Here is a 23,112-nt window from a genome sequence, read left to right on the forward strand (position 1 = left end):
TTATTTAAAAAATAAGGAAATTTCTAAGTGACCCTAAACTTTAACGGTAGTGTACATAAAAATAGGGATTTTTGTGTACTCACCATAAAATCCTTTTCTCCGAGCCAATCATTGGGGGACACAGACCATGGGTGTTATGCTGCTGCCACTAGGAGGACACCATGTTGAATCAAAAAGAGCTAGCTCTTCCTCTGAAGTATACACCCTCCTGCTGGCTCCCAGAGAACCAGTTCAGTGCAAAGGTCAGAAAGGGAAAGGTCAGAGAGGCCCGGCACCTACGCACAGCAGTACTTTGCTCTGCCCTCAACAGGGCAGACAAAGTACGCCTGCGCCGGAGCGTGAAGACGTCAGAGAACGTCATCGTAAGAAGATGGGAGGCCCCGGACTGTGACGCCCACCGCAGCGGTACCGCCCCTGGGTGAGTATAACCTAACCTCTTTTTCTCATCTTTTAGAATACATCGGGGGCTTATCTTCAGCATTACAGAATGCTGTAGATAAGCCCCTGATGCCGGTGGGCTTACCTCATCTTCGATTTTGGGGATGACAGGTTCCCTTTAATCCCCACTGGGATAGGCTTTTCTCTGACGCAGTAGGACTTCTGAAAAGCCAAGTGTATCCATTTGATATTGTGGCCCTGAAGCGGCTAAAACCTTCCTGAGACCCTCAGAAAGCACAAATAGGGCATCCGACCTACTGAAGGACGCTGTGTTCGGGACGCACCTTCTGAGAGCCCTTACTACATTCAGAGTGTGAAGAGCTCATTCCATCCAATGTACAGGTGCTGGACAAAAAGGGAGAAGGACAACGTCCTCATTACGATGAAAAGACAGGACCACCTTGGAAAACAGGGAACGTAGACGATTCAATAACCACCTTGTCCTGGGGGAAAAAATCAGGAAAGGAACTCGACCTGACAGAGTGGTGAGCTCAGACTTGTTTAATAGACAGCACTGTGACAAGTAAAAAGATGACTTTCAGAGACATCGTGAAAGAAAATGCTCACTTACAGAAAATAAGTAATCCTGCACTGGAATAAAACAGATAAGGCCAAGATCTGGCCTTTGAAAGAGAGAGAGCTGAGGGCGAAACCTGATTCCAGACCAGTCTGGAGAAATTCCCAAAATAGAGGGAACAAAGAAGACAAGGGGACATCCGTGGTGCGTGCAGCGTGCGAAAAAGGTTATCAAGTGTGTTGATAGATGCTAGCTGATGCAGGCTTCCCAACGCTAATCATGGTGGGAAACTCCTGAGAGAACCCAGCTTGAGATCACTCTAGACTCCATGGGGCATCGGAGCATCAGCGACTATCTGCACTAAATCTGCATATCCCGCCCAGCGTGGCCAAACCTGGGCGACAAGGATTACTGGAGTCCCTTCGGCTTAGATCTTCCTGATAACCTTTGGAAGTAAAGAAAGCGGGGAAAAAACACGTACGGAAGACTAAACTGAAGCCATGGAGAGACCCGTGCATGCACCTTGATGGTCTAGGGCAGGGGTGTCAAACTGCATTTCTCGAGGGCCGCAAACCATGCGTGTTTTCAAGATTTCCTTAGCTTTGCACAAGGTGCTGTAATCATTATGTGTGTAGGTGATTAAATTATCACCTGTGCAGTACAAGGAAATCCTGAAAACATGACCTATTTGCAGCCCTCGAGGAATGCAGTTTGACACCCCTGGTCTAGGGATCCCGAGACTGAGCTCTGAAGTGGACTACCTTGGCGTTCAATCTTGAAGCCATCAGATCCACATCTGGAATTCTTAAACGAATACATATGTCAAAAGGCCTCCCACTATCCCAATGGGAGACTTTGACGGCTAGGAAAAACTGCTGCCTGCAGAAAATACAGAGTGGTTCTTCTCTGCCCATTGGAGAATATGGGCTACCTCGTACATGGACACCCTGCTGCGGGTATCCCTTTTAATGATTTATACATGCGACAGCCGTGGCTTTGCCCAATTGAATTTGGATGGGATGACCTGCCAGGAGATACATAGTAACATAGTTAGTAAGGCCGAAAAAAGACATTTGTCCATCCAGTTCAGCCTATATTCCATCATAATAAATCCCCAGATAATGGAACTGCTGCAGGGCTATCCTGATTTCTTGGATTTCCCAGACATTAATCGGAAGGCTCGACTCCCGAGTTGACCAGAGCCCCTGAGCCATAGGGTGATGAAGACTACTCCTCAGCCAAAGAGACTGGCATCGGTAGTCACCACTAGCCATTAAACTGGGAGAAAGGATTTCCCCTGGAAGAGAGAAGACCTCAATGTCCACCAACTGAGGTTGCCTGACCCGCCGGCGCAAGCCGCACCGGTGATCGAGAGAGAACAGGTTCATGCTGCAGGAGATGGAGATGCAGCTGAACAAATAAAGACCTTCTATTGCTGCCACCATTTTACCCCAGTGCCTTCATGGCAAACCGGATAGAATGACAGGAAGAATGGCTAAGTGCGCGGGCTCCTTGTTGAAGGGTTCGGACCTTGTGTTGAGGAAGAATCACCAACCCTCGGAGGTATCCAGGGTCATTGCTAAAACGGATATCCACTGGGCTGTAATGAGGGAAGACCTGTATACGTTTATCAGCGAGCTCAGGTGAATTAGAGTATCGCCAGAGGTGCAAAAACACTTCTTGCAGTCCTGGAAGGACGAATACCTGATTAGAAGGTCGTCTGAGTAGGGAAGAACGATCATGCCCCGAGAGTGCAAGATGGAGATAACGGCTATCATGACCTTCGAGAGCACTTTATAAACTTAAAAATGCGGTCGGGAATGGCGATGCATGGGAATGTCTAGAGAGGGAAAAATCGGACTATGGAGGAAAGCATCCCGTTGTTGATAGATGCTAGAAACACCCTTCCCTTATTGCTGCATAAAAGACGGAGCAATCATCCGAGTCAGGCTGGCGAAGACCCTGACTGAAAGAGGAAGGATCCTGAAGGGACTATCGCTGTGACCAGTGACACCATGGGCTGCGGCAACCCAATCGGGGGGGGGGGGGGGGGTTATAGTGTAGGTTAGAACCCAGCCCCAGCAAAATGAGACTGTTCATTTCCAGGGAACACCAATGGGGCCTTAGTGTCAGAGGACTTACCCAGAACCCCATGCAGCCAAAGTAATGAGCGATCTTCAAACAGGTCCAAGTAGAACCCCTTCAGAATCTATGGTGACTGAAAAAGGATTTGTTATTGACACCAAAAAGGGATGTCTAAGCCTTGCCTTGTCCCGTAGCATCAGAGACAAGCTGAGTCAGATTCTCTGACGGTCCGTGGGTGGTGATCGTTCACAGCAGGAGATTCAGCTCAATCTTTCCGCATATCATCTGAAAACAAGGGGGGGTACCTCGCCTGAAGAGGCTGCTGACCTGTGAGGTGTTTATCAGGTCGCTCCCAGCGCCAGTTAAGTATAACCCGGACCTCTGGGTGAATGGTAAACGCTGTATGATGGCGATTAGTCATCTTGAAGGGCTCTGTGTGTTCTGGAACAGAACCGGAATCCTCGTCAACCTTTAGAGTCTGATTGACGGCCTCAATAAGAGAGTCCCCATTTTCTGGAACTCTGGCGAGTGCAGATCCGAGAAAATATCCAATTCAAACTCAGAGTCTTGTTCTGAATATCTCTGCTGAGGGAGAGCGAGAAAAAAAGCTCACGGATGCCAAGGCCCGAGATTGCTTGGGTAATCATACCACTAATCCGATTTCTAGATTCCTGTATGTTTCTAGAATACTTGCGCCATCTGCTAGCCCATGACTCCCGTGTAGGAGAGGATCTATTTATATCAGACTTGCTAAACGCTCCGATCCACAGAGGAATCACAGAGGGATTCAATCTCTTTGGCCAGAGAAGCCATGGATTGCTACAGTGACGAAGCCCACTCAGGGGAACTAGGTACACTGGGATTGGGGTGGTGGAGGGCTCTTGAACACATTTGAGGTCGCGGGCTTTGCAAGTTAAGTAAGACTAATAGTCTTATTAGACCCTTTGGTGATAAGGTGTCATGGCGCCTATATGACCGGGAAAAACTAGTGGAAAACTGCATGCAGAGTCGTTGTGCCCCTTTAATGCAAAAACCCTCGCCCCTGTGTGAGCTGGCCGGGTGGACCAAGATGGCCATCGAGAGTTGCAGAGGCGGTTAAGTCTCACGGAGAGTGAGAGGCACCAATTCGGGGGGCAGAGTCGCAGCCGCGATGTCATTTAGTGGGCAGAGCCTCAAGACTTCCAGGAATAGGCCCAAGCCGGGGCCTAAATTTCTGCAGCAGGCAGAAGTGAGTGGGGGGGGGGGGGGGGGGCAGGACGAGCGCTCCTGTCCCGGGCAAGAAGTGCCAGAAAAAAGAGAGGGGAGCCGCCTTAGCACGCTGTTATGACCTGGTGGTCAGGACAATAATGGACCTGGAGGTTATGAGCACACGGAATGACCTGATAGTTACTGATAATAAGGACGAGCTCTGGGACATGGGAACTCTGCTGACCGCAATCCCTAATCCTATCACACACACTAGAAATAGCTGTGGATTGCGCCTAACGCTCCCTATGCAACTCGGCACAGCCTAAGGAACTAGCTAGCCCTAAAGATAGAAAAATAAAGCCTACCTTGCCTCAGAGAAATTCCCCAAAGGAATAGGCAGCCCCCCACATATAATGACTGTGAGTAAAGATGAAAATACAAACACAGAGATGAAATTGATTTAGCAAAGTGAGGCCCAACTAACTGAACAGACAGAGAATAGGAAAGGTTGCTGTGCGGTCAGCACAAAAACCTACAAAAAGACCACGCAGAGGGCGCAAAAAGACCCTCCGCACCGACTCACGGTGCGGAGGCGCTCCCTCTGCGTCCCAGAGCTTCCAGCAAGCAAGACGGCAATAAAAATAGCAAGCTGGACAGAAAAATAGCAAACCAAAGAAAAACAAACAGGAACTTAGCTTCTGTTGGGAAGACAGGTCACAAGAACGATCCAGGAGTGAACTAGACCAATACTGGAACATTGACAGGTGGCATGGAGCAAAGATCTAAGTGGAGTTAAATAGAGCAGCCAGCTAACGAATTAACTTCGTCACCTGAGGAAGGAAACTCAGAAACACCCACCAGAGAAAGTCCATGGACAGAACCAGCCGAAGTACCATTCATGACCACAGGAGGGAGCCCGACAACAGAATTCACAACAGTACCTCCCCTTGAGGAGGGGTCACCGAACCCTCACCAGAGCCCCCAGGCCGACCAGGATGAGCCAAATGAAAGGCACGAACAAGATCGGCAGCATGAACATCACAGGCAAAAACCCAGGAATTATCTTCCTGACCATAACCCTTCCACTTGACCAGGTACTGGAGTTTCCGTCTCGAAATACGAGAATCCAAAATCTTCTCCACCACATACTCCAACTCCCCCTCAACCAACACCGGGGCAGGAGGATCAACGGATGGAACCACAGGCGCCACGTATCTCCGCAATAACGACCTATGGAACACATTATGGATGGCAAAAGAAGCAGGAAGGGCCAAACGAAATGACACAGGATTGATAACCTCAGAAATCTTATACGGACCAATGAAACGAGGCTTAAACTTAGGAGAGGAAACCTTCATAGGAACATAACGAGACAACAACCAAACCAAATCCCCAACGCGAAGTCGGGGACCCACACAGCGCCGGCGGTTAGCGAAACGTTGAGCCTTCTCCTAGGACAATGTCAAATTGTCCACCACATGAGTCCAAATCTGCTGCAACCTATCCACCACAGTATCTACACCAGGACAGTCCGAAGACTCAACCTGCCCTGAAGAGAAACGAGGATGGAAACCAGAATTGCAGAAAAACGGCGAAACCAAAGTAGCCGAGCTGGCCCGATTATTAAGGGCGAACTCAGCCAACGGCAAAAAGGACACCCAATCATCCTGATCAGCAGAAACAAAGCATCTCAGATATGTTTCCAAAGTCTGATTAGTTCGTTCGGATTGGCCATTTGTCTGAGGATGGAAAGCCGAGGAAAAAGACAAATCAATACCCATCCTAGCACAAAAGGATCGCCAAAACCTCGAAACAAACTGGGAACCTCTGTCAGAAACGATGTTCTCCGGGATACCATGTAAACGAACCACATGCTGGAAAAATAGTGGCACCAAATCAGAGGAGGAAGGCAATTTAGACAAAGGTACTAAATGGACCATTTTAGAAAAGCGATCACAAACCACCCAAATGACCGACATCTTTTGAGAGACGGGGAGATCCGAAATAAAATCCATAGAAATATGCGTCCAGGGCCTCTTCGGGACCGGCAAGGGCAAAAGCAACCCACTGGCACGAGAACAGCAGGGCTTAGCCCGAGCACAAGTCCCACAGGACTGCACAAAAGAACGCACATCCCGTGACAAAGACGGCCACCAAAAGGATCTAGCCACCAAATCTCTGGTACCAAAGATTCCAGGATGTCCAGCCAACACTGAACAATGAATCTCAGAGATAACTCTACTAGTCCATCTATCAGGGACAAACAGTTTCTCCGCTGGGCAACGGTCAGGTCTATCAGCCTGAAATTTTTGCAGCACCCGCCGCAAATCAGGGGAGATGGCAGACAAAATTACCCCCTCTTTGAGAATACCCGCCGGCTCAGGAACACCCGGAGAGTCAGGCACAAAACTCCTTGACAGGGCATCAGCCTTCACATTCTTAGAGCCCGGAAGGTACGAAACCACAAAATCAAAGCGGGAGAAAAATAACGACCATCGAGCCTGTCTCGGATTCAACCGTTTGGCAGACTCAAGATAAGTCAAATTCTTGTGATCTGTCAAGACCACCACGCGATGCTTGGCTCCTTCAAGCCAATGACGCCACTCCTCGAATGCCCACTTCATGGCCAACAACTCACGATTACCAACATAATTACGCTCAGCAGGCGAAAACTTTCTAGAAAAGAAAGCACATGGCTTCATCACAGAGCCATCAGAACTTCTTTGCGACAAAACAGCCCCTGCTCCAATCTCAGAAGCATCAACCTCAACCTGAAACGGGAGCGAAACATCTGGCTGGCACAACACAGGGGCAGAAGAAAAACGACGCTTCAACTCCTGAAAAGCCTCCACAGCTGCAGAAGACCAATTGACCACATCAGCACCCTTCTTGGTCAAATCAGTCAACGGTTTAGCAACACTAGAAAAATTAGCGATGAAGCGCCGATAAAAATTAGCAAAGCCCAGAAACTTTTGCAGGCTCTTCACAGATGTCGGCTGAGTCCAATTGTAAATGGCCTGGACTTTAACAGGGTCCATCTCGATAGTAGAAGGGGAAAAAATGAACCCCAAAAATGAAACCTTCTGACCTCCAAAAAGACACTTTGACCCCTTCACAAACAAGGAATTCGCACGAAGGACCTGGAACACCATTCTGACCTGCTTCACATGAGACTCCCAATCATCCGAAAAGACCAAAATATCATCCAAATACACAATCAGAAATTTATCCAGGTACTCTCGGAAGATGTCATGCATAAAGGACTGAAATACTTATGGAGCATTGGAAAGCCCGAATGGCACAACCAGGTACTCAAAATGGCCCTCGGGCGTATTAAATGCTGTTTTCCATTCATCGCCTTGTTTAATACGCACAAGATTATACGCCCCTCGAAGATCTATCTTGGTGAACCAACTAGCCCCTTTAATACGAGCAAACAAATCAGACAGCAACGGCAAAGGATACTGAAATTTGACTGTAATTTTATTAAGAAGGCGGTAATCAATACAAGGTCTCAAAGAACCACCCTTCTTGGCCACAAAAAAGAACCCTGCACCTAACGGTGATGACGACGGGCGAATATGGCCTTTCTCCAAGTATTCCTTTATATAACTCCGCATAGCGGCGTGTTCTGGCACAGATAAATTGAACAATCGGCCCTTAGGAAACTTACTACCAGGAATCAAATTAATTGCACAATCGCAATCCCTATGAGGAGGTAGGGCACTGGCTTTGGGCTCATCAAATACATCCCGATAATCCGACAAAAACTCTGGAACTTCAGAAGGAGTGGAAGACGAAATAGACAAAAATGGAACATCACTATGTACCTCCTGGCAACCCCAGCTGGACACAGACATAGATTTCCAGTCCAATACTGGATTATGAACCTGTAGCCATGGCAACCCCAAAACGACCACATCATGCAGATTATGCAACACCAGAAAGCGGATATCCTCCTGATGTGCAGGAGCCATGCACATGGTCAATTGGGTCCAGTACTGAGGCTTATTCTTGGCCAAAGGCGTAGCATCAATTCCTCTCAATGGAATAGGATACTGCAAGGGCTCCAAGAAAAAACCACAGCGCCTGGCAAACTCCAAGTCCATCAAATTCAGGGCAGCGCCTGAATCCACAAATGCCATAACAGAATAGGATGACAAAGAGCAAATCAGAGTAACAGACAATAGAAATTTAGACTGTACCGTACCAATGGTGGCAGACCTAGCGAACCGCTTAGTGCGCTTTGGACAATCGGAGATAGCATGAGTGGAATCACCACAGTAAAAACATAGCCCATTCCGACGTCTGTGTTCTTGCCGTTCAGCTCTGGTCAAAGTCCTATCACATTGCATAGGCTCTGGCCCATGCTCAGATAGTACCGCAAAATGGTGCACAACTTTACGCTCACGCAAGCGTCGATCGATCTGAATGGCCAAAAGACAGACTCATTCAGACCAGCAGGCATGGGAAATCCCACCATGACATCCTTAAGGGCTTCAGAGAGACCCTTTCTGAAGATTGCTGCCAGGGCACATTCATTCCACTGAGTGAGCACAGACCACTTTCTAAACTTCTGACAATATATCTCCGCTTCATCCTAACCCTGACACAGAGCCAGCAAGATTTTCTCTGCCTGATCCACTGAATTAGGTTCGTCATAAAGCAATCCAAGCGCCAGGAAAAACACATCAACATCACGCAATGCCGAATCTCCTGGCGCAAGGGGAAATGCCCAGTCTTGAGGGTCACCACGTAACAAAGAAATAATGATCCTTGCTTGTTGAACAGGGTCACATGAGGAGCAAGGTTTCAAGGCAAGAAACAATTTACAATTATTTTTAAAATTCAAGAACTTAGATCTATCACCAAAAAACAAATCAGGAATAGGAATCCTAGGCTCTAACATCGGATTCTGAACCACAAAATCTTGAATGTTTTGTACCCTTGTAGTGAGATTATTCATCCAAGAGTACAGACCTTGAATGTCCATGTTTACACCTGTGTCCTGAACCACCCAGAGGTAAAGTGGAAAAGAGAGACAAAACACAGTGCAAAGAAAAAAAAATGGTCTCAGAACTTCTCTTATCCCTCTATTGAGATGCATTAGTACTTTGGGCCACCTGTACTGTTATGACCTGGTGGTCAGGACAATAATGGACCTGGAGGTTAAGAGCACACGGAATGACCTGATAGCTACTGATAATAAGGACGAGCTCTGGGACGTGGGAACTCTGCTGACCGCAATCCCTAATCCTATCACACACACTAGAAATAGCTGTGGATTGCGCCTAATGCTCCCTATGCAACTCGGCACAGCCTAAGGAACTAGCTAGCCCTAAAGATAGAAAAATAAAGCCTACCTTGCCTCAGAGAAATTCCCCAAAGGAATAGGCAGCCCCCCACATATAATGACTGTGAGTAAAGATGAAAATACAAACACCGATGAAATAGATTTAGCAAAGTGAGGCCCGACTAACTGAACAGACCGAGGATAGGAAAGGTTGCTGTGCGGTCAGCACAAAAACCTACAAAAAGACCACGCAGAGGGCGCAAAAAGACCCTCCGCACCGACTCACGGTGCGGAGGCGCTCCCTCTGCGTCCCAGAGCTTCCAGCAAGCAAGACAGCAATAAAAATAGCAAGCTGGACAGAAAAATAGCAAACCAAAGAAAAACAAACAGGAACTTAGCTTCTGTTGGGAAGACAGGTCACAAGAACGATCCAGGAGCGAACTAGACCAATACTGGAACATTGACAGGTGGCATGGAGCAAAGATCTAAGTGGAGTTAAATAGAGCAGCCAGCTAACGAATTAACTTCGTCACCTGAGGAAGGAACTCAAACACCCACCAGAGAAAGTCCATGGACAGAACCAGCCGAAGTACCATTCATGACCACAGGAGGGAGCCCGACAACAGAATTCACAACAGCACGCCATAGTGCGGGCGCGGCTTCCGGGATGCGGCCTACACATCGGCCGAAGCCGGGGCTAAATTTTTTGGTGCCGGCCATCGCTGATAGAATAAAGGGATCCAGAAATGCGCCCTCACTTGCAGAGTGGGCACCCGTGCCAGCGTCGCCCCAGACCGCCTGTCCAAAGCCCTCAAGCCCTGACACTTACCCGGAGGAGCTGCCGAGTGGCCGGTAACCCAGCTGTATGCGTCAGGTTCTGAAAATCACTTTGCTGCCGCTGCTGGTCTTGGACTGCAGGGATAAGGGGGATCACCCTCAATCCGCCATCCCTTTGATAGGGCGGTGGATAGGGACCTACACATCGGCCGAAGCCGGGGACTAAATTTATGCGGCTGTTGCGTTACCTCAGGGAGCTGGGGCTCACAAGGAAGCCCTTGTCAGCATATCCCGCTGATCCACTCACCATCGGTGAGCATCGCGGCATGGAGCCGCCCACAGATGACTGGGTTTCAGCACCGAGGAAAGCGCGCACACTCTGCTGTTCTGCTGTAGGTCAGGTACTGCAGTGTGGACGATGCAGGGGTAACCCTCAATACACCATCCCCGTTGTTAGGGAGGTGGAGAGGAACCGTCCTCCTACTTGTGCCATCTGCTTTAACAGTGGTGGGACAGTGGGGGCTGCTCGGACGCCAAAGAGATGGTGCCTCTGTACATCCACGAAGTTCAAGACACCAGGTGGACAGGGCAACTTGTCCGGCTATAGGCCTGACTCCAGGAGAGGATACATAGAGGCGACACTCTGTGCTCGCTGGTTGCGGTCGTGGGGAGATCGGGACCCGAAGGAAGCGTCGCCTCTAAAGTGAGCTCAGGCTTGGCATCCCATGTCATAGGAGAGGGTACGGGGAGGCAACACTCCACGTTCTCGCCTGTTGATGATTCGGGGGAGATTGGAACCTTGAAAGGATCAGTCACCCCCTTCACTCCGTTAATTAAAAAATAATAACTTGCAGAAAAGTAAAAAATAAAATAAAAACGTTGGGGTCTGAACCAGACCCAAGTGCCTCCTACAGACACCAAGCTATTTGAAAAGTGATCTAAGTTATCCTTCCTTGTTCACAGTGATTAGTTATCTGAATTACTTATGAATGTGACCAGAGGTGTTTAGTAATGAGGTAGATGCAACACGGTAGATAAATTATGACTTCTGGTCATGTTTTATAGTACTGTACTTGTCTGCAAATCTGGGCAATTGGCACATGGATTGTATGGATTGTAGATAAAAGTTTTTATGGGAGTAATTTAGTTTTGTATATAATTTTTATGTTTAGGGAAGGACTCAGTGTAAGGGATAGCCATAAGAGAACGGACGCCATTCGCTTTGTTGTAGGGTTCCAACCTCTGTGGTAGACAGGGATACCTTCCATCAAGGTGAATGCAGGGCCCAGTTTGGTAATTTAAAACCACCAAACCTTATATGGAGAACTCTGTGTGCATATGTATTTACTGCTAGCGAACAATTTCTTAACCCCTTCACCAAATGCGCTGTACTAGTACGGCACATGTTGTGTCTCCCCCTTTGATGTGGGCTCCGGCGCTGAGCCCACATCAAAGTTGTGACATGTCAGCTGTTTTGTACAGCCGATATGTGCGCACAATAGCGGCAGGTGGAATCGCAATCCACATGCCGCTATTAACTAGTTAAATGCCGCTGTCAAACGCTGATAGTGGCATTTAACTACCGCTTCCGGCCATCGGGCCAGAAATGCGCGCAGCGCCGACCCCATCACATGATCAGGGGTCAGCGATGCGTCGGCATGACAACCTGAGGTCTCATTGAGACCTCTATAGTTGTTGATGCCGGCTTCCTGTGAGCGCCACCCTGTGGTCAGCGCTCATAGCAAGTCTGTAATTCAGCTTCATAAGAGCTATCTTATGATCGCTTCTATGTAGCAGAGCCGATCCAGTTGTGCCAGCTTCTAGCCTCCCATGAAGGCTATTGAAACACGGCAAAAGTAAAAAAAAAAAAAAAAAGTTTTAAAAAATATGAAAAAAATTAAAAAAATATAAAAGTTTAAATCACCCCCCACTCACCCCATTCAAAATAATAATAATAATAATAATTAAAAAAAAATCAAATATACACATATTTGGTATCGCCACGTTCAGAATCGCCTGATCAATTAAAAAAAGGATTAACCTGATTGCTAAACGGCATAGCGAGAAAAGAATTCAAAACGCCAGAATTACATTTTTTTTGATCGCCTCGACATTGCATTAAAATGCAATAACGGCTGATCAAAAGAACGTATCTTCACAAATTTTGTATCATTAAAAACGTCAGCTCGGCCCGCAAAAAATACGGTAAGCCCTCACCCGACCCGAGATCCCGAAAAATGGAAATGCTACAGGTATCGGAAAATGGCGTAATTTTTTTTTTTTTTTTAGCAAAGTTTGGAATTTTTTTTCACCACTTGGATAAAAAAAAACCTAGATATGTTTGGTGTCTTTGAACTCACAATGACGTGGAGAATCACAATGGTAGGTCAGTTTTAGCATTTAGTGAACCTAGCAAAAAAGCCCCACAAAAAACAAGTGTGGTATTGCACTTTTTTTTGCAATTTTACCACACTTGGAATTTTTTACCCCGTTTTCTAGTACAAGACATGGTAAAACCAATGGTGTCGTTCAAAAGTACAACTCGCCCCGCAAAAAATAAGCCCTCACATGGCCATATTAAAGGGAACCTTTAATCTCGGCTTCAGGAAAATGGCCGCCGCGATGTCCATCTGCGCACGCGCGGCACCCGGCGGCCATTTTCCTGATCCCCGGGAAGCAGGAGACTCCATCTGCGCATGCGCGGCCTCAGGAAGATGGCCGCGCCCACCGAGAAACCGTTGAATAGCGGCGAGTGCGCTCTTTTTGTACAGCTGCGCAGTGCATTCGGCACTTGCGCATGCGAGAAGCACTACGCATGTTCCAACTGGAACATAAGCAAGATGTGGGGGAAGAAACAGCGCTGTGACCATGCCCATCCGACCTGACCAGCCTGATTGACAGGCGAAAAAGGCCACTTTTGTAAGGTATTTCGGCAGCATAAGTAGGGAATCGGGGGACAAAAGTAATGCACAGCTCAGGCCCTATTTAACGGTATTTTTATCTCATACTGAAAAAACGGGGTGACTGGTTCCCTTTAAAGGAAAAATAAAATAAAAAATTATGGCTCTGGGAAGAAGGGGAGCGAAAAACGAAAAAGGGCTGTGTCTTGAAGGGGCTAAAGGGAACCTGTCACCAGAAAAAGTGCTATACATCTGCAGATATGGGGTTATTCTGCAGGTTAATAGCTTTATTAACCCACTCAGCGCCCACACTTAGCTGAATACTGCACGGAAAAAATGTACTTTATTCCCCTCAGCATTGTTTGGGTTTCAGTAATGGGGGCCGCGCCAGTTCAGTCACCGCTCTGAGAATACAGAGAAACAACTGTAACCACACCCCCGGCTGTAACTGAACCCCAAACCCTGCCTGGGGAATTAAGTTCATTTTCTCCCCGTTTCCTCCTCATTTTCTTAGGCTACTTTCACACTAGCGTCGTACTCGGCCCGTCGCAGTGCGTCGGGCCGACACTAGCAGTGAATGCGCCGCACAACAGGAGCAGTGGATGCATTTTTCCAGCGCATCCGCTGCCCCATTGTGAGGTGCGGCGAGGTGGGGGCGGAGTTCCGGCCGCGCATGCGCGGTAGGAAATGGTGGACCGTCGGCAGCAAAAAAAGTTACATGTAACGTTTTTTGCTGCCGGCGGTCCGCCACAACACGGCGCAAGCGTCGCACGACTGTTGCAACGTGTGTCAAAGCGTCGCTAATGTTAGTCTATGGGGAAAAAACGTATCCTGCAGACAACTTTGCAGGGTGCGTTTTTTCATCTAAACGATGCATTGCGACGTATTGAAAACGACGCTAGTGTGAAAGTAGCCTTAGCGTTTGGCTAAGTGTGGGCACCAGGCAGGTCAGTAACACTATTTAACCCCATAGCTTCAGGTTCATAGCATTTTTTCTAGTGACAGGTTACTTTGAAGTACCGGTATGTTTGTAGAATGTTTAGAGTTTAGATTTTTCCTATTTTCTAAGTAACCTAATCGTTTTAGCGATCCTTATGACTATCACACTTTACATAAGAGGGCTTTTGTTCTTTAGAGGATTTATGACTGCCTTCTATTACATGTTGCTGAGAAAATGGGTTGTGACTACCAGTGTGGCATACGCATGGGCTACCTATGTTGTGCTTCAATACAGGGATCGCTTCAATGCATGTATCAAACTTAAGTTTATGGCATAATGCCTTTTCTTCCATATTGTACTACAATTTACTCTGTTTTGCACCTATACCAGGTGCTTCTCACCACATTAGAATATCAAAAAGTTAATATATTTCAGTTCTTCAACACAAAAAGTGAACCTCATTATATAGAGTCATTGCAAACAGAGTGATCTCTATTTCAAGTGCTTATTTCTGTTATTGTTGATTATGGCTTACAGCCAATGAAAACCCAAGAGTCGTTATCTCAGTAAATTCGAATAAATTGACAAAAAGCACCTGCAAAGGTTTCCTGAACATTTAAAAAGGGCCCTTAGTCAGTTTCGGTAGGCTCCACAATCATGGACGCTAACTTGACAGATGTCCAGAAGGCAGCCGCTGAAACGCCATAAGTGGGGTAAGCCACAAAAGGTCATTTCTAAAGAAGCTGGCTGTTCACAAAGTGCTGTTAACTAAGCATATTAATGGAAAGTTGAGTGGAAGGAAAAAGTGTGGTAGAAAATAGAGATTTTTGTGTACTCACCGTAAAATCCTTTTCTCCGAGCCATTCATTGAGGGACACAGACCGTGGGTGTATGCTGCTGCCACTAGGAGGCTGACACTAAGTGATACAAAGAAAGTTAGCTCCTCCTCTGCAGTATACACCCTCCTGCTGGCTCTCAGCTAACCAGTTCGGTGCAAAAGCAGTAGGAGATCAATAACATATGAGAGTATAGCATGTCAAATTATATATGACAGTATAGCATGTCAAATTATAAAACAAACACAAAGGGTGGGAGCTGTGTCCACCAATGAAGGGCTCGGAGAAAAGGATTTTACGTTGAGTACACAAAAATCCCTATCTCTCCTTCGCCTCATTGGGGACACAGACCGTGGGACGTCCCAAAGCAGTCCCTGGGTGGGGAAAACATCAGATTGGGCCTTGTGTAACCGCTACTTACAAGTGCGCCACCGCAGAGTCCGCCTGCCTAGACTCACATCTGCGGAAGTCTGGGAATTATAGTGCTTCAAGGATGCATGCGGACTGGACGAACCCGCAAAGCTGACAGATGTGGTTTGCTGACGCCTGGTGCCTAGAACCCAAGAAACATCGATCGATCGACTGGAGTGAAAATAGGCTGACGTCTAACACGGAAGGACTTCTAGATGTGTAAAGAATCCACTAGGCTATCATGGCCGAAGAAATGGCTAAGCCCTTCCTGAAAACGTCAGGAAGCCCAAATGAAGTGTCCATTTTCTGGAAGGACGCCGTCCTTGACACGTACGTACTCCGGGCACTCACATTGTCCAGGGTATGGGGAACCCATTCCGTTTTATGGACTGGAGCCAAAAGAGAAGAGGGAAGAACAATGCTCTCGTAACAGTGGAAGTACAATACCACCTTGGCAACAAGAGACGAGGATGGCCTGAGGACAACCTTGCCTTGATGCTAATAAGGAAAAAGGTCTGAAGGAACAAAGCGGCCAGCTCCGAAGACTTATCTCAATGACATGATCGCAGAGAAAAAATAAAAAGGAGGGGGGACCTTGCAGGATAGTAAAGTGTATCCAAATCAGAAAGTCTACTGTAAGACTCCCAGAACTATTAAAGACCCAAAGTGTAACGATATACGATAGGGAGAAACCACATGTGAAAACTCTCTGCGAGAAAGTCCCTACTTGCAGTTTTGTTGCACTAAGGTGGAAAAGTACTAGTTCCACAAAACAAAAGAACCTAACACCTGACTTGGACAGTGCAGATCTCCCAGGATCACTGGGGCCTTCATGCTTCCTAAAGACCCTCGAAACAAGTGGAAGAGGCATGATGGAGCTGGTATCACAGAAAAACCAGATCATGCACTGCGATGGCTTTGGATCTCGAGGCCGAACCATGAACTCGAGTACATTGGCGTTCAATCTGGACGCCATCCGATCTACATCTGGAGTGCTTCAGTGAAGGCAGAAATGTTGGAAGACTTCCGGATGAAGTTCCCATTCACATGAGGCGACCCTGGCGGCTGAGGAAAACTGATGCCTAGAGTTCTACTTCTGGGATGAGTACTGCCGAGATCACCGGATAGATCTCGGCCCATCAGAGTGTGAAGTACGTAAGTCAAGGTGCCTGACCGCGGGTACCTGCTAGATGATAGACATATGTCACCGCCGTAACAATATCCAACTGAATTTGGATGAGGAGACCTGCCAGAAGGCATTGGGCCTGCTGTAGGAGCAGAGGTACTGTTGGGATCCCCAGAAAACTGATCAGGAGACTGGATTCCTGAGATAACCAGAGGCCTTGAGCAGTGTGGTGACGCTCCCTAGTCACTTGTAACTATTGAACTGGGAGAAAGGATCTCCCCTGGATGAGAAAGATGCTCAGAGACTACCCTCTGGAACCTGTTTGCCCTGCAGAAAACAAGCGGAGTGAAGGGAACTGCCTCCATTGCTATTATTCTTCCTAGGGATCCTCTTATAGATCGGATGGAATGAGGGCAGGTACGGACCGGGGCTGAAATTCAGCTGTCCTGAAAACCCGCTTCTTTTAATGACAGAGAAGATAGCCCACGACCAGACAGGCCGTTCTGGCATTTGCCAGAATTACCGGATGGCCATTCCGGCCCGGAATGAGGGGATGAGTGACCAAGAGCAGGGGTTGAAGGACCACGGCCTTGTCTCAAGGAAGGATTACCAAACCTCTGGAGGTGGCCAGGTTCATCCTTAAAAAGTATATCTGCTGGGCTGGAAATGAGGAAGAACTGTCTAAGCCTATCCGCCAGCCCAGGTGAGGAACAGAATCGTAAGGTATATATAGACGGGCTCAGCGTAATCCTGGAAGAACAGCTGAAGTCGACCAGATAGGGCAGGATGGCCACGCACCCACAGTGCCATGACAGACGCCATGATAATGGCGAACACTCTGGGAGTGGTAGCAAAGCCGAAGGGCAAGGTCGTGAATTGTGAAGGTAAGCATCACGAATGTCGATGGATGTCAGAAAATTCCACCTTTTCCCATTGAAGTGATGGTCGAGTAGAGGAACTCCATCCAAAGAAGGAGGACCTTTTCAAGCTTGTTAGAACTTAGAGGTCCAGGATCGGTCTTACTTTTCAGTCCTCTTTTCTGGAACCAAGATCCCTTAGATGTAGACTGTCCTGGACAACCCTTCCACTGTTGGTTGAATTTATAGGAAGCTTGCGATCCTTTGTTCCTGCGTGGGAACACCCCCAACTTCTCACCGAATAAGTGACCACTCTGTAAGGGAGTGATGTCAGAGGTTTGTTTTTTTTGTTTTGTTTTTTTACGCGGAGTATGCTTCTGTTCTCTGATCCATCAAGCCCTTCTGAATGAAATGGCGTTCGCTGCAGACAGCGCCGCGCAGCTAGCCCCATTCGAAGAGGCGTGCACCACAAAGTCTCCACCTCAAGAGATTTGATTGGCCAGCTGTACTGTCTCCGGAAAAAGACGACTGTTCTGAATCAAACAAATGTAGTCCAACACTGGAACCATAAGTAACAAAAGCTACATAGACCAAACACCCTGTGGAGAGGTTTATAGCACATTTACATAGGACACTCCTATGTGTTGCGGACACTACTCCAATTTTTTCTCAGGACGAGATCTGAATCGGAGCATGCGCCGCCCCCAGCGGCCATTTTCCTGGAGGCCACCGCATCGCAGCAATGGAGCTACCGGGGCCTCCGGGCTTTGAGGAAATGTCAGAGGAGCCCCGACTCTGCACTAAGATATGCCGCCGCCCCACAGCACAGAGCCCCGACGCTGCACGAAGAGGAGCCGCCGCCCCACAACATAAAACCCACGCGGCACAAAGAGGAGCAGCCGCCGGTCCCCAGCACAGAGACCCCACTCTGCAACCACAATGAGGTAATAGGGGGATACTCCAATCACACTTTCCTGTGAGATGCCCCCTCTTAGTCATCGGGACCACTCCCCCTCCCCACCCACCATATACACATTGGTGTCTGCACCCAGCGTATAAGACGACCCCCGACTTTTAAGAAGATTTTCAGGGGTGTTATAAAGTAGTCTTATACGCCGGAAAATACGGTATATGCATGCTGTTATCCCATTTGGGCATAAGAAACCTTGCTGGAAAGACATACAAAGAACAGTATAACTAGTAATCCCATATTAACACCTATACTACAGCAAAAAGTAAAATAAATCCAGGTAACACAATCAAGTGCTGTAGACTAATAAACCTCCAGGAATTTACACCAAAGCTGCAGAAAAAGCAAAATAAATCTGGGTCATAAAATAGTCCGGTACTGCAAGATAATAAATCTCCAGATATTTGCACCAAAGGTCCCAGTGTCTTACCCTAAGGTTCTCAAATGGGTCACCCATGCATAGTGAGCTTGGTAGACTGTGTGAGTACTAAGACCCACGCGTATTGACGCATCTAGAGTCTTCCTCAAGGTCAGCAGTGTTGTGATGGCGTAAATCTCCTATTTATATATATTTGTATATATTCCTAGATACATACCAGGTTTGCAAATGGCGGCGAAACCAAACAGGTGCATCTGTCCGGTGTGCTCTAGTACACACTGCGCAGACGCCGGAACCTATCTAATACTGGAAATCGAATAATCATGTAATGCGCATGCGCGATTTGAGTCGATCACCATGGCGACGAGGGCGTCGCTCTAGTACGCATATCAAAGCTGTTAAAGCAAAAGTTTAGCAAGAAGGTACCTTCACGCTTGCCCAAGTCACCTCCTACATGGGGAAAAGCCCCTCAAAAGATATTTGCCAGGGTAATACATTTTGTTATTGCACACGCCCTGGACTTAATTCAATACCAAGAATCAAATACGCGTACTATGTGCATGCTCAGTTCAAGTAAATTATCATAACTGAAATGCCGCATTCCCAAGTGTGTTAGAGCTATTGAGACAGTACTTTAGCTAAGAGGTAACCTAACCCCCACCCATGTCCCTTCATACATGGAGAAAGGGCCTGTCAACAAATTATTATGGTAACCAGTAAACTCTCTCGCAGCTACCTCCTGATAATATACATATGTGAATAACAGCATGCATATAGCAGAACCCCTAGCGTACTAATAGTGGGGTAATAAGGACCAGGGAATACTGGACATAGTTTTCCAATCCATTATCCCCCTCTGTATGCTACTGGAGATGTGTGGGGAAAGGAGTGCGGGGGGAGGGATGGAGCGGCGTCTCCCTACCCGGATTCTGAGTCCCCCGTCAGCGTTGGATTAGTCGCTGTCTCCAGGGCTGAATAACGCCGGGACCGATGCAGCAGCCGCTTCCGGATGTACACATCTCGTGTCCGGAAGCGGCAGGAGGATGAATATGGCCGCCAAGAACATGCTGTGTTCTCGTCCTCAATGAGAAGTGCCAGAATGGGGGGGGGCGGAGCCATAATGCGCGACCTAGCATGGGCGGAGGCTCCGGGTTGCGGCCTACATGAACCCGAAGCAGGGGGCTAAATTTTCGGTGCCAAGTGGGAAAAAAACAACCCGTCGCTGCAAAAAAGGAAAGGGGGGGAAACCGCAGGTTGCGCAGAGCCCTCCAGCTACTAGAGTCCCGGCACTTACCTAGGAATCTGCAGCAAGGCAGAGTATGCAGCTCTGTTCAGCAGGTCAGGGAAGTTAGAAGAGATCCTCTGCTGTCGCTGCTGTTTGGACGGTGCAGGGATAAAGAGAAAACCTCAATTCATTGTCCCTTTAGCAGGGAGGTGGAGAGGTGTTGTCCACCTCCTTGTATCATCCGCTTTCAATAGTGATGGTGCAGTGGGGGCTGCTCGGACACCACGAGGTAGGCCTCTGTACATCCAAAGGGAACAGGGCTGAATGTCCGGCATTAGGCCTGGCTGGGGAAGAGGGTACGTGGAGGCGACACTCCATGTGCTTGTCCGTTCAGGGAGTGGGGAGATCGGTGCCCTTGAAGTGACCCGTCGCCCCCAAGTATCAGCTCAGACGTGGCACGTTGCAGGAAAGGATACGTTGAGGCGACACTCTCCATGCTCGCCTGTTGATGGTTCGGGGAGATCAGAGCCTTGAAAGGATCCGTCGCCCCTTCGTCCGTTGTAAAAGGTAAAAATCAAAAAATGTAAAAGAAAATAATAAAGAGGTTTGGGTCTGAATAGCAGACCCGTACATGTGCCTCCTACGGACAACAAGCAAGAAATGGTTAGCCGAGAGCCAACAGGAGGGTGTATACTGCAGAGGAGGAGCTAACTTTCTTTGTATCATTTATTGCCAGCCACTTAGTGGCAGCAGCATACACCCACGGTCTGTGTCCCCCAATGAGGCGAAGGAGAAAAGGTGCACAAGCAACAATGGATAACCTTAGCCTTGAAAGTATTGTTAAGAAAAGACCATTCAAAAATTTGGGCTGCTGCTGGAGTCATTGCTTCAACACAGACATATCCAGGACATCGGCTACAAGTGTCGCTTGTGTCAAGCCACTCATGACCAATCGACAACGCCAGAAGATTCTTACCTGAGCTATGGAGAAAAAGAACTGGACTGTTGCCCAGTGGTCCAAGGTGTTATTTTCAGATGAGAGTAAATTTTGCATTGCATTTGGAAATCGAGGTCCCAGAGTCTGGAGGAAGAGTGGGGAGGCGCACAATCCAAGTTGCTTGAGGTCTAGTGTGAAGTTTCCACAATCAGTGATGGTTTGGGGAGCCATGTCATCTGTTGGTGTAGGTCCACTGTGTTTTATCAAGACCAAAGTCAGCACAGCTGTCAATCAGGAAATTTTAGAGCACTTCATGCTTCCCTCTGCTGACAAGCTTTTTAGAGATGGAAATTTCATTCTCCAACAGGACATGGCACCTATCCACACTGCCAAAAGTACCAATACCTAGTTTAAGAGGACAAATGGAAGCTTATTTAAAAAGGTATAAACACGAACTTTATTAACAACAATACCATATTTGGTAATTGTCTGGTGTCTTGTGCAATTTGTGTGTGTGTAATGCACTGTCATTAGGTGACGGTTGCTTGATTTTTTAAATATGGTATTGTTGTTAATAAAGTTCGTGTTTATACCTTTTAAATAAGCTTCCATTTGTCCTCTTGATTCGTATCTGATTATTACATGGAGGTATATGTGATTGTTTGTGACTGACAGCGGTCACTAAAATGAAGCTGGAAATTTTGAAACTAGTTTAAGAACAACAGTATCACTGTGCTTGATTGGTCAGAAAACTTGCCTGACCTTAACCCTATACAGAATCTATGAGGTACTGTCAAGAGGAAGATGAGAGACACCAGATCCAACAATGCAGACAAGCTGAAGGGTTCTATCAAAGCAACCTGGGCTTCCACAATACCGCAGTAGTGCCACAAGCTGATTGCCTCCATGCCACGCCGCTTTGATGCAGTAATTGATACAAAAGGAGCCCCGACCAAGTATTGAGTGCATTTACTGAATATACATTTCAGGTGGTCAACATTTCGGATTTTACAATCATTTTTCAAGCTGGTGTTATAAAGTATTTTGATTTACCGAGATGATGACTTTTGGGTTTTCATTCGTTCCATTAGTTTTTCATTTGCCATAATCATCAACATTAACAGAAATAAAACACTTGAAATAGATCACTCTGTATGTAATGACTATATGAGTTTCACTTTTTGTATTGAAGAACTGAAAAAAGTTTTGATGATATTCTAATTTTGTGAGAAGCACCTGTATGTGTTTAGACAGCTCATTACAATGTAGGACCCTCAGTAGCTTTAGGGCCAGACTTTCCTGTATCTTATAAAATATTGGTCTTAGTTGAGAGGTTATTGTTGGCTTCTTGATATGATGAGGAGTATATCACAGGAATATTTTAATAGGTTTTAAGTGAAAGTACATTTTCTTTGCTTTTCAAACTATTCAGTACTTTTTCTGTGAGCTACGGTTAGTTCGTAGAAACTACATCAGTAGTCTCAAATTATTTATGGACAGCAAGCTTCATATATGTGCTGATGTTTTTCATTTTTTATGAGAAATGGATTTTATTTTACGCTTAGGAAGGTGGCTTCCAATTGAACACTGTACCAAAGTAATTCACATTCTTTGCATTTACAGGGTATGGTGGTAAGCAAACAAGCAAATACAATCAATCTGTGCCCTCCTTTAAATGAAGATCTCTGTTCCTTTCTCAAAGTATGTCTCTTAGACCAGAACTTTCCAGGATTCGTTGAAGCTGTGGAGAAAGAGTTAAACAAACTCATAAAAAATTAAATTTTTAGGAGAAAAATACGCTTACACCAGAATACGTTCCTGTTAGTTTGTTTGTATTTTTATCAACAAGTGTATTTGCCACACACATTATTACACTTCAATTGCACAATCCATGGGCTCATGCAACTAGAACATTCCCCCACCCCTTCACCTAGTAAAAGATATTATATGTTTGATATACTGACACATTTACATCTAGTTGCATAGAATAGAACCATGCTTTAAACAAATGTAAAATCTCTTAACCAAAATTACATTAAAACAAACCCCAAAGAAATATATATAACTTATAAAAAGTTTGCCTGCATGAATGTACATTTTGACATAACAGTGCAAAAGGATTTAAGAATATACATGATCGAACCAATATTCACTTATAAAGCATCCCACCTAATATATATATATTTATAATAGTCTCAATAATATCCTGGTATTTGAAATATTTTTAGTTTGT

The sequence above is a fragment of the Ranitomeya imitator genome, chromosome 4 (genome assembly GCF_032444005.1).
Source record: "Ranitomeya imitator isolate aRanImi1 chromosome 4, aRanImi1.pri, whole genome shotgun sequence".
Lineage (NCBI taxonomy): Eukaryota > Metazoa > Chordata > Amphibia > Anura > Dendrobatidae > Ranitomeya > Ranitomeya imitator.